Here is a 13,754-nt window from a genome sequence, read left to right on the forward strand (position 1 = left end):
CATTTTGATTTACCGTTTAAATTGTATTATTTGTTCAGCTAGGCATTGTTTTATATCCAGGGATTAAGATTACCTTGTGTATTTTCTCGTAAACTAAGCCGGACACAGCAATCAGCTGTACACACGTTTACACACAAAAAAGTGTGCACTATACTCAAGAAAATACAGTACCTTAATTGTTTTCTGTTATAACTGTTACACCAAACACTAATGAGTAATAAAACACTAATAGTGAAAACGTAAATATGTTCATCCATTGCACCGTACTTGACACTGCCAACTGTAAACATGGTAAATTGCCTAATGCTGCATCACGAATTACATATATAGAAATATATATTGCTGTCTAAAATGAAACAAATTACTTCTCTTGAAATGATAAAATTGATGACATCAATATACTGAAATCATGCGCGGATGTTTGATATGGTTGCTACCTAAAACATGGCTATTTTTTTTAGTTGCCTAACAACTCTATGAGACCTGCAATTCTGTTTACAGCGATGATGTTTATGGGAATGTTTACTGTTCAGTCAGTCAGCGTAAATTACATGAAATGCGTTGCAACAGCTATTTCAATACAGGCAGGCTGAGGCAACAGTGCAGCCACAGAGGGGGATGATACCTCCACAAGTGATGTTCTATTCTTACTGCGTTGATGTACCAATATTTATCAACCTTTGCCTCAGTAAATCGGTCTACAGCAGTTTGACTCAGTGCCAACTTGCAACATCTGTTACAACAAATACTCCACCGACGTACACAAACCCATTCAATTTCTAGTGGGCCAACATTTTTCAAGATGCTCAAGACGAAAATGGCATTCTAGAAAATGTTTATTTGGATGCAAGGCTATTATGAGTTTATACCATCCCTTCGGGAATTTCAAATTAAAAATTGGGTTGGGTTCAATTGAATTCCTGGTTTGAGACGCTTCTTAGATTCTTAACATAATATTGTCATTTCCTCCACAAGAAAGGTAACACAAATGGATGAAAATTATATGAAATCCTAACACCCAAATTTTACAGTCATAACATTTTGTAATTTTTTAATGTTTCACAAAAACTTGATATGATTATGCGGCTGTTGTTATGACAACATGGTGATGATACAACTTATGAAACAGCAAGATCGGGACTGTAAAATTCACTGTAAAATTCACATATCAACTCTTCCATTACTGCTACATTACCTCCCTAGCTCCCATATTAAAACGTATGCAATTTTTCTTCAGGCTACCACTGTGTCAATTTATAACAGTGAAAACGTTCAAGTGACAGGTCAACACACAATATGACACACGGCCCAACACCTACCTCCTAAGCGTGGGAAACGCTGTGTCCTATTCACTATTCCTTTCCACAAAAACAATCTCCGCTACCGTCTCCCAACTGAACTTGAATACATATGATCATAAAAAAGCTCAAGGAAAAATAAATTACAGCCTGCTACATATTCAGTACCCCTGCTACTTACCACCACTGTAGCAGTCTAACAGCACATCTGTTTCATCAACAGCAGACGACACAAAACTGTATGCATCAAATTCACTGGCTATTCCATATCAAAATCTATAGTAAATCCACACAAGCCATCAATGGACACGTCTGTCGACAAAATCCACCACAGGGGCAGACGTAAACTTGCCGTCTGCTCGTTTCACGTCTGCTCTAGAGTTCACGTCTGCTCGAATGTAAATCCTCCACATGGGTAAAGACACACCAGCTTTCCTTCCGTCACACACGTCACAAGAGACGATAGCAGGGTTGTGTCATCCCTTTCCTATCAGAGCGTCACAGGTTGCTTCACCGAGCTTGTGCATACATAATACTTGCTGACCATGGCCACAGACTGTCTTGACCTCCTCCCCAGTTCACGTGGGTGGCAAACCGGGGCAGCTCAGATCCATTATCTAGTAGAAGTGATAAGCCAGGCTAGGAAATGCTTGTGGGCCATGGCGGTTGCCTAACAGTGTTATATACTTCCTTCATGTGTTCTAACATTTTTGTTGTGGTCTCAGCCTGGGTTGTAAAAGATAACCTAGCCACTTGATCTCATAGCAACAGGGGACATGAATTTGTGTTCATCCCAGTTGCTGGGATTCTGCATCAGGCAAATATATTCACACACAGACTACTACTAAACGTCCTGTTTAGAGGTGTCATGCCCTGTTAAAACGTGTGAAACCAGGGTATCAATTGCAGCCTGAAGCATCTTGCTGTGAAGGAATTATTCAAGCATTTTTTTATTGTTACTTGCTATCATTGCCTATGTAAGTTTTCCAAAGTAAACTTGAATATCTATTGCACATGTGTTAACATGTGTTAACATTTGGTTAACAAGTGTACATGTGTACATAAGATATATCGTTATCTTTCAATCATCAAAAATAAATAAAATCTTAGAGCATAAATTTATTAAATCAGATTTTGCATGTTATGACATCCCTTTTCTGCAATCTTGCCAAACTACACCAAATCTCAGGGTACAAATTGTTTAAGCAGATTTTGCATGTAAAAATGTGGTTGCTTTTTCGCACTAACACCCGCCCCGAAACCCCTCCCCAATAAAATATTCACCAAATTTCATTTTATTTATTGTTATTTTTTGTTAATATTATATGAATGGTGTACAAGAAAAATTAGAATATTTCATGGCATGTCTAATTTCTGTATGCACATAACTCCATCAACATCGGGCACAAAAATCTCCAGAACAAAGCCAGGTATGTTGTCTGTATTACCTTCCCATCAATCATGCACGCAGCACGCAGCACGCAGCACGCAGCACGCGGTGTACATTTCAGTACCGTGTGTCTTATCTAATACATTTCAATCAATCAGTCAGTCCATATTTGTCTTGAAAATATTTGTGACAGTTTCATCTTTCCCTTCATCATTAGCAATGCACCTTCCAATTCAGTGAAAACAGTCTTATGTTTGCTGTTTTGAGATTTATTTACATGTTTCTCAAACCATTTGCCTCATTCTTTGGTCCAAGCTTGGCACACGTGATAACTTGTTCAAAGTTTGCCTATTTTCTGAGAGAATGTTGTGACAACATCAACAGACAGCAGTTTATATGAGGTGAAGCAGCAGGTGAGGACAGATGTTCACATTCATTCCCTCCACCGGCTCCTACAAGTTAGGAGATACAACAGACTGTAGATCACAGCCCTGAAAACTGGCAAAATACATAACATCGTAATTCATCATCTGAGTGAGGGGAAACAGGGCTTAACATTAGCACTCCACATTATTGCACTTAGATAGCTAGCTGTGTGCATGTGTGCGTGTGTGTGCGTGTGTGTAAGTGTGTGTGTAAGTGTGCCTTTGATTTTGTGAGTGTCTGTGTGTGTGTGTGTGTCTGTAAGTGTGCCTTGATTTTGTGAGTGTCTGTGTGTGTGTGTCTGAGAGTGTCTGTGATTTTGTGAGTGTCTGTAGTGTGTCTGTGAGTGTTGTGTGTGTCTGTGAGTGTTGTGTGTGTCTGTGAGTGTCTGAGTGTTGTTGTCTGTGTGTGTGTGTGTGTGTGTGCCTTTGATTTTGTGAGTGTCTGTGTGTATGAGTCTGTGAGTGTGCCTTTGATTTTGTGAGTGTCTGCGTGTGAGTGTCTGTGTGTGTCTGAGTGTCTGCAATTTTGTGAGTGTCTGAGTGTGTTGTTGCCTCTGTGTGTGTGTGTGTGTGTGTGTGTGTGTGTGTGTGTGTGTGTGTGTGTGTGTGCGTGCGTGCGTGCGTGTGCGTGCGTGCGTGCGTGTGTGTGTTTTGCTTTTACTAGTCCAGACTATACTATCATAGTGCTAGTTAGCCCACTGAGATACCGTGCCTCAGTTTAACATGAATACCCATTTAGACACAATATACAGAATCTGAGCCAATCAGTCCTTGTTTTATCCCCTTAACGCCCAGCACTAGGCAGGGAAGCAACAAGTACCATATTTAACATCTTTTGGTATGACCACGGACCTTCAGCTATCCAGGCCGACACTCTATCCACTAGACCATGGAGATGGCCTGATTCATTGTGTAGACTAGGCAGCTATTATTAAATGCCGACAGTTACCATTCGTCTTTAGTCATTTTCTACTTCAAGATCTTATCATCCAAAACGAAATAACTGCTATCGTGAACATCATCACTCCTTAATCCTTTTGCTTTGAACAAAATCATTTGGGCAATTTGGAAGAAAGTTTTTTCTGCTTCATTTGACACAGTAATGATCTCAGATTAAAATGACTTTTGTGAAGGATGCGGGAAAGGAGGTGAGGTGAAATGGGGTTTAACGTCGCGTCCAAGATTATTGCACTTATATAGCGACGTTGCAGGAAAGGAATCGTGACTATTTCATTTATAGTTTGCTGATGGGCCCATGAACTGATCAAATTTTACAAATGGTGAGAAGATGCTGGCAAGATCAAGTCAAAATGAGTGAGTGAGTGAGTGAGTGAGTGAACTTCCCACACTGTACTCATGTGGAGAATCAAACTTCAGGCCGACAACCAACTTTTCAACCACTTTAACCACTAAAATTCAAGAAAATCTCAATTCAAATGTCTCAATTATGAAGAACAAGTCTCCTATAACACAATTAAAGCTTCACCATTTCAGCAGAATCAGACCAGGTAACTCCTGCAGACCCTGTGGAGCTAGACGCCTGATAATCAGGCTTTTAGCAGGTTAGAACGGCCTCCGAACAACAAGCCTATCGCTTACACTCCAGATAAGAAGGCTCTGTGGGTTGTCATCCTGTTGGCACAGAGCTTCATCCACAGTTTGAAGCTTCTTCAACAGAATTCTCTGATTTTTCTAGCACCAATTCCTGACTTCATGCCAGCCTCCTCCATATCAGAGCTGTTGTAAACAGTGTCAGCTCCCAGGCAGGACCTGGAGGTCAGCACCCCACCTGCTGATAGATCAAGTCAGATGCACCAATCTGACATTTTGGTGGATTTGGTGAACCATATTTTGACAACCTTTGTGTTCAGGACCAATGGTCTGTGGTATAGATGTTGCTCACAATATCATCACTGGATTGTCTGGCCAATCACTTCTTTACAGGCAGTCATGTTATTGCTAGAATACTGCTGAGTGCAGCACAACCCTTCAATCCAAACCCTACCAGGTTTCCCTGCTATTTCCACTCAAACCTAAACCTCCACCCCAAACAGATGCCCCAAGGAAACTCTCAAATCACACACCTCCAATTAGCACCTGGCTTAAGGCTGGCAAATCAAAGTGGAAGGTAGGCAGCCACAAATTTGCCACTTAATCAGTGCCTCTTATCTGATTACCACTGAACCAGTTAACAATTATCACTCATCCAGAAACACAGGCACATACCTTGACTCTTAATTGAATAACCTTGAACTAATAAATTACAGCAACAAGTTCCACACAATAGCATTCTCGGCTAACCCATTTCCTTTACAGTTTGTCAGTCATTCCATCAAGCTGATAGTGCTCGACTGTTGCACGGCCGCGAGATAGACACGTCACAGAACACAGGATATGATTCCATTCTGTTTTACCTCCTGCATCAGGTGCAACCAAGTAAATTAATCAGGTTGCACCACCAAAATATTGGTTGCACTGGATCATCTTACATTGAAACACAGTATTTTGTTATTTTGAATTTGAAATAAATTCATAGAGAAAATAAACTTGAGAATGTGCTCCAGTATTTTATTTTTGGTAAATCTGTATATGTCTTTTCATATCCAGTAAACAACCTTAACAAGAAGTTTCAAAGTGTCTGATGTGATTGAGTGACTGTTCTACAGGTAATTAGGAAGAATTAGTTCCGCAAGTTCACTGCATTCAGACAACCTGTGTATTTCACTAATTTCATGACCCTTGGATTCCTGGAATCGAAAAGATTTGGACCCAGTTCTACAAGAATTCATTTTTCCACTTTTATCAAATATAACTGCTGCCGTGCACTTGCGGTGGAAATTTTACCTGCACTGGGTGCATCCTGGCCTCAAAAGTTACCTGCACTTGCAATGTTTTACCTGAACTGGTGCAGCTTGGATATAGCGAAAACGGATCCCTGGAACATATTATTGCATCAGCATACTTTGAAATACATGTTTGGATAAAACTGCATGTTTTTTTAATTTTTGTTGTATGCCGAATAAGGAATGTATCAAACTAAACCTTTGAGACAGACAGAAAAACAGTGGATGATATCATGAGCAACATCAAACATTATCAGGGTACAATGACTTGCAACCAGCCATGTCACTAAGCCTGACCAGCTGACCAGATAGTCTCCTCTTATGACAAGCGTAATAGAGCACTGGTGATTTTTTGTTACCCAGATTATACCCCCCAAAAGGCAAGTAAATCTACAATGCTTGAGCAAGTCTAGATTTCCTCAGATTCTAAAAATGAAGAGCTCCCTTCAACTATGTGTATTATATATTAAAATACAACTTAACCATGTTAACCAAACAAATAAAAAATAAATTCAATTCAATTCAGAGACTTTATAGCTTTTTTTCTTCAAAGCAGTCTATATAAATAGAAAGAATATGCTGAAATATAGTAATTTTGATGTTGATGTAGCTATTCTCAATCTCTGTTAGAGGTTTTGATATGCACATATATATACATCCCTTATCAGCAATAGATTACACAGATCAAGTCAAGGGGACCTCAGGGGTCCTTGAGTTTGGCTTCTCCAGTGTCTGAGTCTAGGGACACCCTCCATAAGGCAATGACAGGAACCATGACTTTCCAGCCTAATTCAATTCAATTTCAACACAGGATTGGCTTCAAACGTTGCAAGAACTTGTGAATACATGACAGTCAAAGCTGCACAATGAAGACAATATCATTATAACCCGGACGCCTGTGAAGATCCGGGTTAAAATTGGTCTTCAGCAACCCATACTTGCCGTAAGAGGCGACCAATGGGCTGGGTGCTCAAGCTTGCTGACTTGGTTGATTCATGTCATTTTATCCCATTGCGTAGATCAACGCTTGCAAAATCAATCACAGGACTGTCTGGACGAGACTTGATTATTTACAGACTGACGTCATATTGCTAGAATATTCCCGAGTGCGGTGTTAAACAACAAAGAAACCAACAAACAAACAAATCATACCCCGAGTCATCCTTAACTCCTGTATTAGCCATGATAGAATATACACTGGCATATGGACAGACAATCAAACACTAAGACCCTCATTACCTTCGATATTTCAATTTTCCTGAGCTATATGAACTGACTGTCTGGAAGTATTCACTCTTTACAACGTTCATCCACATCTGACCACCAAATAACAAACTGTGGCACCTAACAAACAAGCACAGTTTGTAACAATCTGACACTTTTCTCACCACCCATTCACAATAGGTACATGGTCCCTCAAGGCTTTTCAGCATGGGATGTGACAAGGGTGTAGTCTTCCCCTGTTGTTATTGTCACTCACAGCAGAAATAACAACAAGGTCCTTCTCCTTCAAGCAGAAAATGACCACAGTGTCAAATTACCCCAACATCCCATCAAAGGGTTGCTTTGTAAGGGACATAGCCCGGCAATATCTCTTCTATTATTGTCTGTATGTTATATATCGTATATCACATGGCTGACAAATCCAGCTCAGGGTTAGCTGTCTATTCTTTTCAGAAAAATATATATTGCATGTTTTTTTCCCCATTGATATCATTTGAGCTTTACTTGAAATATGAACCAGTGACGAAGATAAATTGGTTTGCAGTTAAATCATTGCTTAACTTCGTAAACAAGCGCATAAATATTCAACATGATACAATTTTAATTTGAAAAAAATATGTAAACATCCATGGAATAATGATATTGTGTGTTGTGCAAATCAGTTGCGTAATTAATCACAATTAATGATATGTTTGTTGTTTTTTTGGGGTTTTTTTGTTCAACGTCGCACTCAGCAATATTCCAGCTATATGACGGCGGTCTGTATATATCGAGTCGGACCAGACAATATAGTGATTGACATCATGAGCATCAATCCACAAAATTGGGATACAATTACTTGCATCAATCATGTCAACGAGTCAGACCACCCGATTAGTCGCCCATTACAGCAAGCACATGTGCAATTATTAAAGAACTGTTTGAACATTTTGAGTGGGTATATTTTTCGTCTTTTTCAGAAATATTCCAGCAATATCAAAACGAAGGTAACTAAAAGTGGATTTCAAACATTGTACAAATGTGGGAAATTGAACTAGGACTTCAACGTGAGAAACCAAAGCTTGAAACACAAGGCTATCCTACCACCCCTTCTGTGAGTGAATATGGTTTTACACGGCTTTTAGCAAAATTACAGCAATATAACAGTGGGGAACACCAGGAAAGGCTTTATACATTACACCCATGTGGGGAATTGAACCCAGGCTTTCGGCGTGACAAGCGAACGCTTTAACCACTAGGCTACCCCACCACTCCTCACACCCCGAAAATGAAATTGCATTCATAAACTATGGACTATCCTCAAGACAACACATCCATTACATGATTAACCCATCAGCTGGTACTGTCAAAACATGATAAAAGCCCTGAGATGCACTGATGTTTTTACCCAACACCAACTTTCCATCTGTTGAAAGTATACAAATACGTATACTGAATCCTTAATGCATGAATTCATGAATGCTACATGAGGGAGAAGATGGGCGTTCAATGACTCAAGCAGTACATCGTCTGTTTCCCACGCTTGAACACAATGTGGGTTACAACCAGGTGGACTCGGGTAGACGAGGAACAGGATGTCGGCTTAAATCACAGGTTTTCCACGAGGACGGACAATACTGTACACAAAACTTTCAACTTGGAGCATGTGCTTCACACCTCTGTCGGCCAAGGTGGACTTGCAAGATCAATATCCTCAAGAAACTGCTGACGGTAGCATACACCATGCTTTGCCCTTGGGATCATCAAGCATGCCTGTAGACTTGTTTCTTGAATAAACTCAGAAATGAATTATTTATGATAATGATTAAGTGAGTGAGTTGGGTTTAACGTAGGTTTTAACAGTATTACAGTTATATCGCGGCCTGTCAGCTTAATGTGGGAGGAAAGCCTGAAGTGATGCAGGTCTCAGACATTTTACCACTTCGGCGAAACCCATCGAGCACAGGTATGGTGCTGACAAACCTAGAAACATAATCAGGGCGAAACAGGATTCGACCACAATCATATGTTTCTGGCGTGCCCAAGGGACACAACTCTGCACAGCAAATCGCAGCACCTTAGACGACTGGGCCACCCGTGCCCCCGATAATGATTAAGAATCAGAAGAAATATCTTTCAATTGAGAAACAATATTTATGAGCATTTTAACCATCTTGATTCATTTTGTGAGGAAGACAGTGACTGTTTTTGTCAGCGTGTTAAGCAAGTCAGAGGTTGTGTTTCGGACTGACTTGTTATTCAAACCAAAGCAGCCTTGTCCCCCCTCTGTGGTAACACTGAGAACTCTTGATATTGATCTGTTACACATGTAAAGACAGGAAAACTTTCTCCCGAACTGCATCCTCATGTGATGACCAGACTGAGATTGGAGAGGTCTAAAACCATGCCCTAATTACACAGCTTATAAACTTGGGGCACGTAATTCGGTCAATTACAAAGCACATGTTTAATATGTCTTTTTAAATGACACAAAACCTATTATTGGTCATATCTTCTAAGATTACAAATTGGGAGAATGTCAACATTTAACATGTAAAAATAGGTCTGTGTTTAGCATGACTGTCATCTTCATCACTGCATTATCAGCATTAATGTTTCAGGACTGCCTCAGGTCTGATGTCAGGTTAATGCCATAGCACTGCCTCAGCTCCGACTTCATATCAATGTCTGGGTGGGTCACAGATGTCTCATTGGTTTCTGCATCTACAAACCGCTTTGAACACTATTTCAGTCATAAGATGGCGTATAGGCTTGACGAGCGAAGAGAGCCCAAAGTAAAGCACATATTTACCACTTTGTAGACTAACATCTAGTCTCTGAAATGAACATATCGTACAGATAAAAACAGTTGTTCAGTTATCTTAATAAAAATATAATAAAAAGAGCCCAAAAGGAGCTCTTCATTTCCTGAAACTGCAGTAATCTAGACTTGCCAAACATTATAGACTTGCATGGGATAAATTAGATGTATATTTGTATCAGGGTCTGTAAGACAGACTAACCACTTTGGTAAAACCCATGATAGTCTCCTCAGTCCCTGAACATATCATATTCCTTCTGCCCTGCCCTTTCTGTAATGCAAAACCCCTACATGAAGCAAGTCTAGATTTTCCACACGGTTCTGAATCTCCCTGCTTACTGGGGCTCCTTTGAATCGAGATGGATTTACTTGTTTCTATCAAAATCATAAATTTTCAGAGACTACCATCAGCCATTTATCTATACACATAACCAGCAGTAGAAACTAACAGTTTCAGTCCACTATAATGATAACAAAACCTCTAAAAATGGCAACTTTCTACTCATCCTTATAATACCTTTACTATTGAGCAGTTTGGCAAGGACTACAGGACCAGTGCCGATTTCTAACGCTGATAACCACAAGCTGACTAAACGAGGAACATAATCAAGGCAAATCTGGGATGAGAAACCACCCTCGTAGGCGACAGCAATTTGCGGCGCCTTTGATAGCAGGGCAACCTGATCCACATTGTTATCATGCAGTATGACAATGGCAAAATTACGGCACGAGGACATGATCAGTATTTGCCCCGTTTCACAAACTCGATCTTAGAGCCATGACTAACGAAACTCCTGTCCTTCAACATGGACTTACAACAGTCAATCAATACAATTGCTTTGTGAGTGAGTAAGTGAGTATGGTTTTACGCTGCTTTTAGCAATATTCCAGCAATATCACGGCGGGGGACACCAATATGGGCTTCACACATTGTACCCATGTCGGGAATCGAACCCGGGTCTTCGGCGTGACGAGTGAACGCTTTAACCACTAGGCTACCCGACCACCCCAATTGCTTTGTGAAACAGGCCCAGGTGTTCCTGCACATAGTGTATGTATGGATGTAACTAGGTCAACACTATTAACATACAAATTCATCAGAGATAACTCCTACTGTCATTACATCTGCATATTTAGCCTTGTTTCATACGTGAGGGCTCAACACAAGTCGTACCCATCACAAACCCACAACAGCTATCCCATCACACTGCTTATGGAATGTGGAAAATGTTTGGAACCCCCCTGTTACAGCACTAATTTTTTAACAGTAACAGCAGGCATAATGACTGCACTCCTGGCTTAACATATGATATTCAGATGATGTTTGTTTATTCTGGATCTGAATCCTGTCATAGTTTATACAGCATGAGCCTGTTTGTTGTTTAACACCGCACTCAGCAATATTCAAGCTACGCAACAGCAGTCTGGAAATAATCAAGACCAGACAATCTAGTGATTGATATCAGAGCATCGATCTACGCAATTGGCATACGATGACATGAATCAACCAGGTCAGAGAGCCTGACCATCTGATCCCGTTTGTCACCTCTTACAACAAAAATGGTTGCCTTTTACAGCAAGCATGGGTTGCTGAAATCTAAAAATTACCAGTCCCCACTAATTTTTGTCAGTCCCAACTTTCAACAAATAAAAAAACGTATGCAAAATTACCTCCTTTTAATTCCCTCAACACCATGTTCAAAGCAATGATGTCATCTTTGCAGTAACTTAGTTAGATCTAGATGTCATGCACTCAGACAAAGTCCAGTCACAAGTTTCTCCTTTTTAGAAATATTTTTACACTAAGTCGCTAAAAATACATATTTAACCTCGTAGCAAGGCAAAATGTTCTTGCATTGAAACTGATAAGTGGAAACCCTGATGGTGACAGACAAGCTGACTTCGTTCAAAAAATATACTTATATGAATATCACAGATGTTTTGTTCAACAACAAAGATTTATAAGGTACTTTATTTGCCAGCCCACAGGGACTGGCAGTCACATGAATTACCGGTCCAAGCCTAATTTTACCACTAAAAAACTGGTTATTACCGGTAAACAGGAACACTGATCACACTGCCCTGTCTTATACCATAGCATGCGAGGGCAAGGGCACTTTTTCAATTTACAATATATTTTCCACGAGCAGTCAATGACGGTTCAATTGCACAGATGAGGTGAAACGTCACTACCCTTTAGTTGTGGATACAAGCTTCAGAAAGTGTTGCTCATGTCACTCCACATCAAATACACCATTATAATCCAAAATGATCAATGTAATTGTCCCCGTAATTATGTAATCACCTTGCCATGTAACTACGCCTTGGGGTAACACAACCTGGCTCAGCACAATCAGTAATTTGTTGTATGTGCAATTACTGTTATTGGGCGGGCTAGCAATCAACTAGCAGGTAGAGTAATGGCTTCACTGGGTTATGGCTAGCCTTGCTCCAAGTCTGTTCTGAATGATGTATAGTAGGTCTATAAGCCTTATACATGTTATACATGTGATAGGCAAGTTTAGATAATCAGACAAAGAACATGGGTCTTTTATAGGGAAAACTTGTTCTGAATATTTCTCTTATCTATGAATCATGATTCAAACTAAACACAATTGCCTGAGAGACTGGTGCAAGTCTACGTTATGATGACTTTGTGTTGCCAACAAGTCATGAGACATGAATGTGTTTGACTCATGAACAGCTCTATCACCATTCTACCTAAACATCTGTACTTGTATCTATTAAGCTTATTAAGTTGTTTACCAATTAGAATGACTAATCGTAATTCATACCTTAATCGTGCGAAAGGAAAAAAATCATTTTCTCAACACTCAAGTCTTTTTATAGGCATTTTGTTACTGTCATGGCTGGATGACTGTTGGAAATATTTTAACATGTAAGTTTTTGACAACTGTATCAGTTACAATCTTTCGTTATCAGTACCAAAATCCAATTACACTACTTGTTCCAGGTCAATATATCTTCAGTTTTATGAAAATGAAAGGATTCTCAGGGCTCCTGTCTATTACATAAACATAATTAACGATAAGTGAACAACAATATATCAAAATATGTCAACTTCAGGTAATAAATGTTACTCTACCCAAATACCTAGAATAGATATTGTCTCCATCAATGATTGATATAAATGATTTTACAATTGTTAAAACCTTTTTCAGGGTAGGACCACTTGCCTGTCAATACTGGCACCACAATGTTATTAAGTATGGCTTAAAATGTAGAAAAGCTTGTATATCCCACCTGGACGTGTGATTCTGACATTTAGATGCACCTGCTTATCTGCACTTGCAGTCTTATCACAGTTTAACAGATCTGTGAAGGTGTGTGGAAACACTATCCCAGGAAAGACGTTTTTTGTGCCATTGGCCTCGTAAAATTTCACATGTTAAACCGAGGAAAAACTATTTTGCAGTTATCGAACGGAAACACTTCCCCTCTCTTACAAACAGCCGACAAATAATTTCATACCTCATAAGGATCATCTCACCTGCTTCAAAACTTTTTCTTTTCATTAAATGTGGGCAGAATTCTTTCTATGCATTACCTACAAGCTTGTACTTACTTCATTTGCTTGTTGAGTGCAGCGTTAAACAACAAACAAACAGCAACTGGCAAGATCCCAGCGGTCTGTAAATAATTGAGTCAGGGCCAGACGAACCAGTGACTGATATTATGAGCCACTGGGGTTCAATGACAAGCAATCAACCAAGTCCCCAAGTCTGACCATCTGAGCCATTTGGTCACCTCTTA

The 13,754-nt window shown here is 39.8% G+C and overlaps 2 protein-coding genes across 3 annotated transcripts in view; both read right to left on the minus strand.

Moving 5' to 3' along the window:
* Window positions 1-13,754, minus strand: part of LOC139470318 (uncharacterized) — a 119,461-nt gene that overhangs the window by 94,046 nt on the left and 11,661 nt on the right. The gene's annotated exons all lie outside the window — the stretch shown is intronic.
* The window catches only part of LOC139470316 (rho GTPase-activating protein 23-like), a 134,500-nt gene that overhangs the window by 60,545 nt on the left and 60,201 nt on the right, over window positions 1-13,754 (minus strand). Inside the window, exon 1 of one of the 2 annotated variants that reach the window (XM_071252686.1) lies at window positions 1,480-1,929. The exons of the other annotated variant lie outside the window; for it this stretch is intronic. The gene's annotated coding sequence lies outside the window, so the exon portion shown is untranslated. Of the gene's footprint in view, window positions 1-1,479; window positions 1,930-13,754 lie in introns of those variants that run through there. 2 annotated transcript variants of the gene reach the window in all.

Source organism: Haliotis cracherodii, unplaced genomic scaffold (assembly GCF_022045235.1).
Source record: "Haliotis cracherodii isolate W230 unplaced genomic scaffold, xgHalCrac1.p SCAF_20, whole genome shotgun sequence".
Classification (NCBI taxonomy): Eukaryota; Metazoa; Mollusca; class Gastropoda; order Lepetellida; family Haliotidae; genus Haliotis; species Haliotis cracherodii.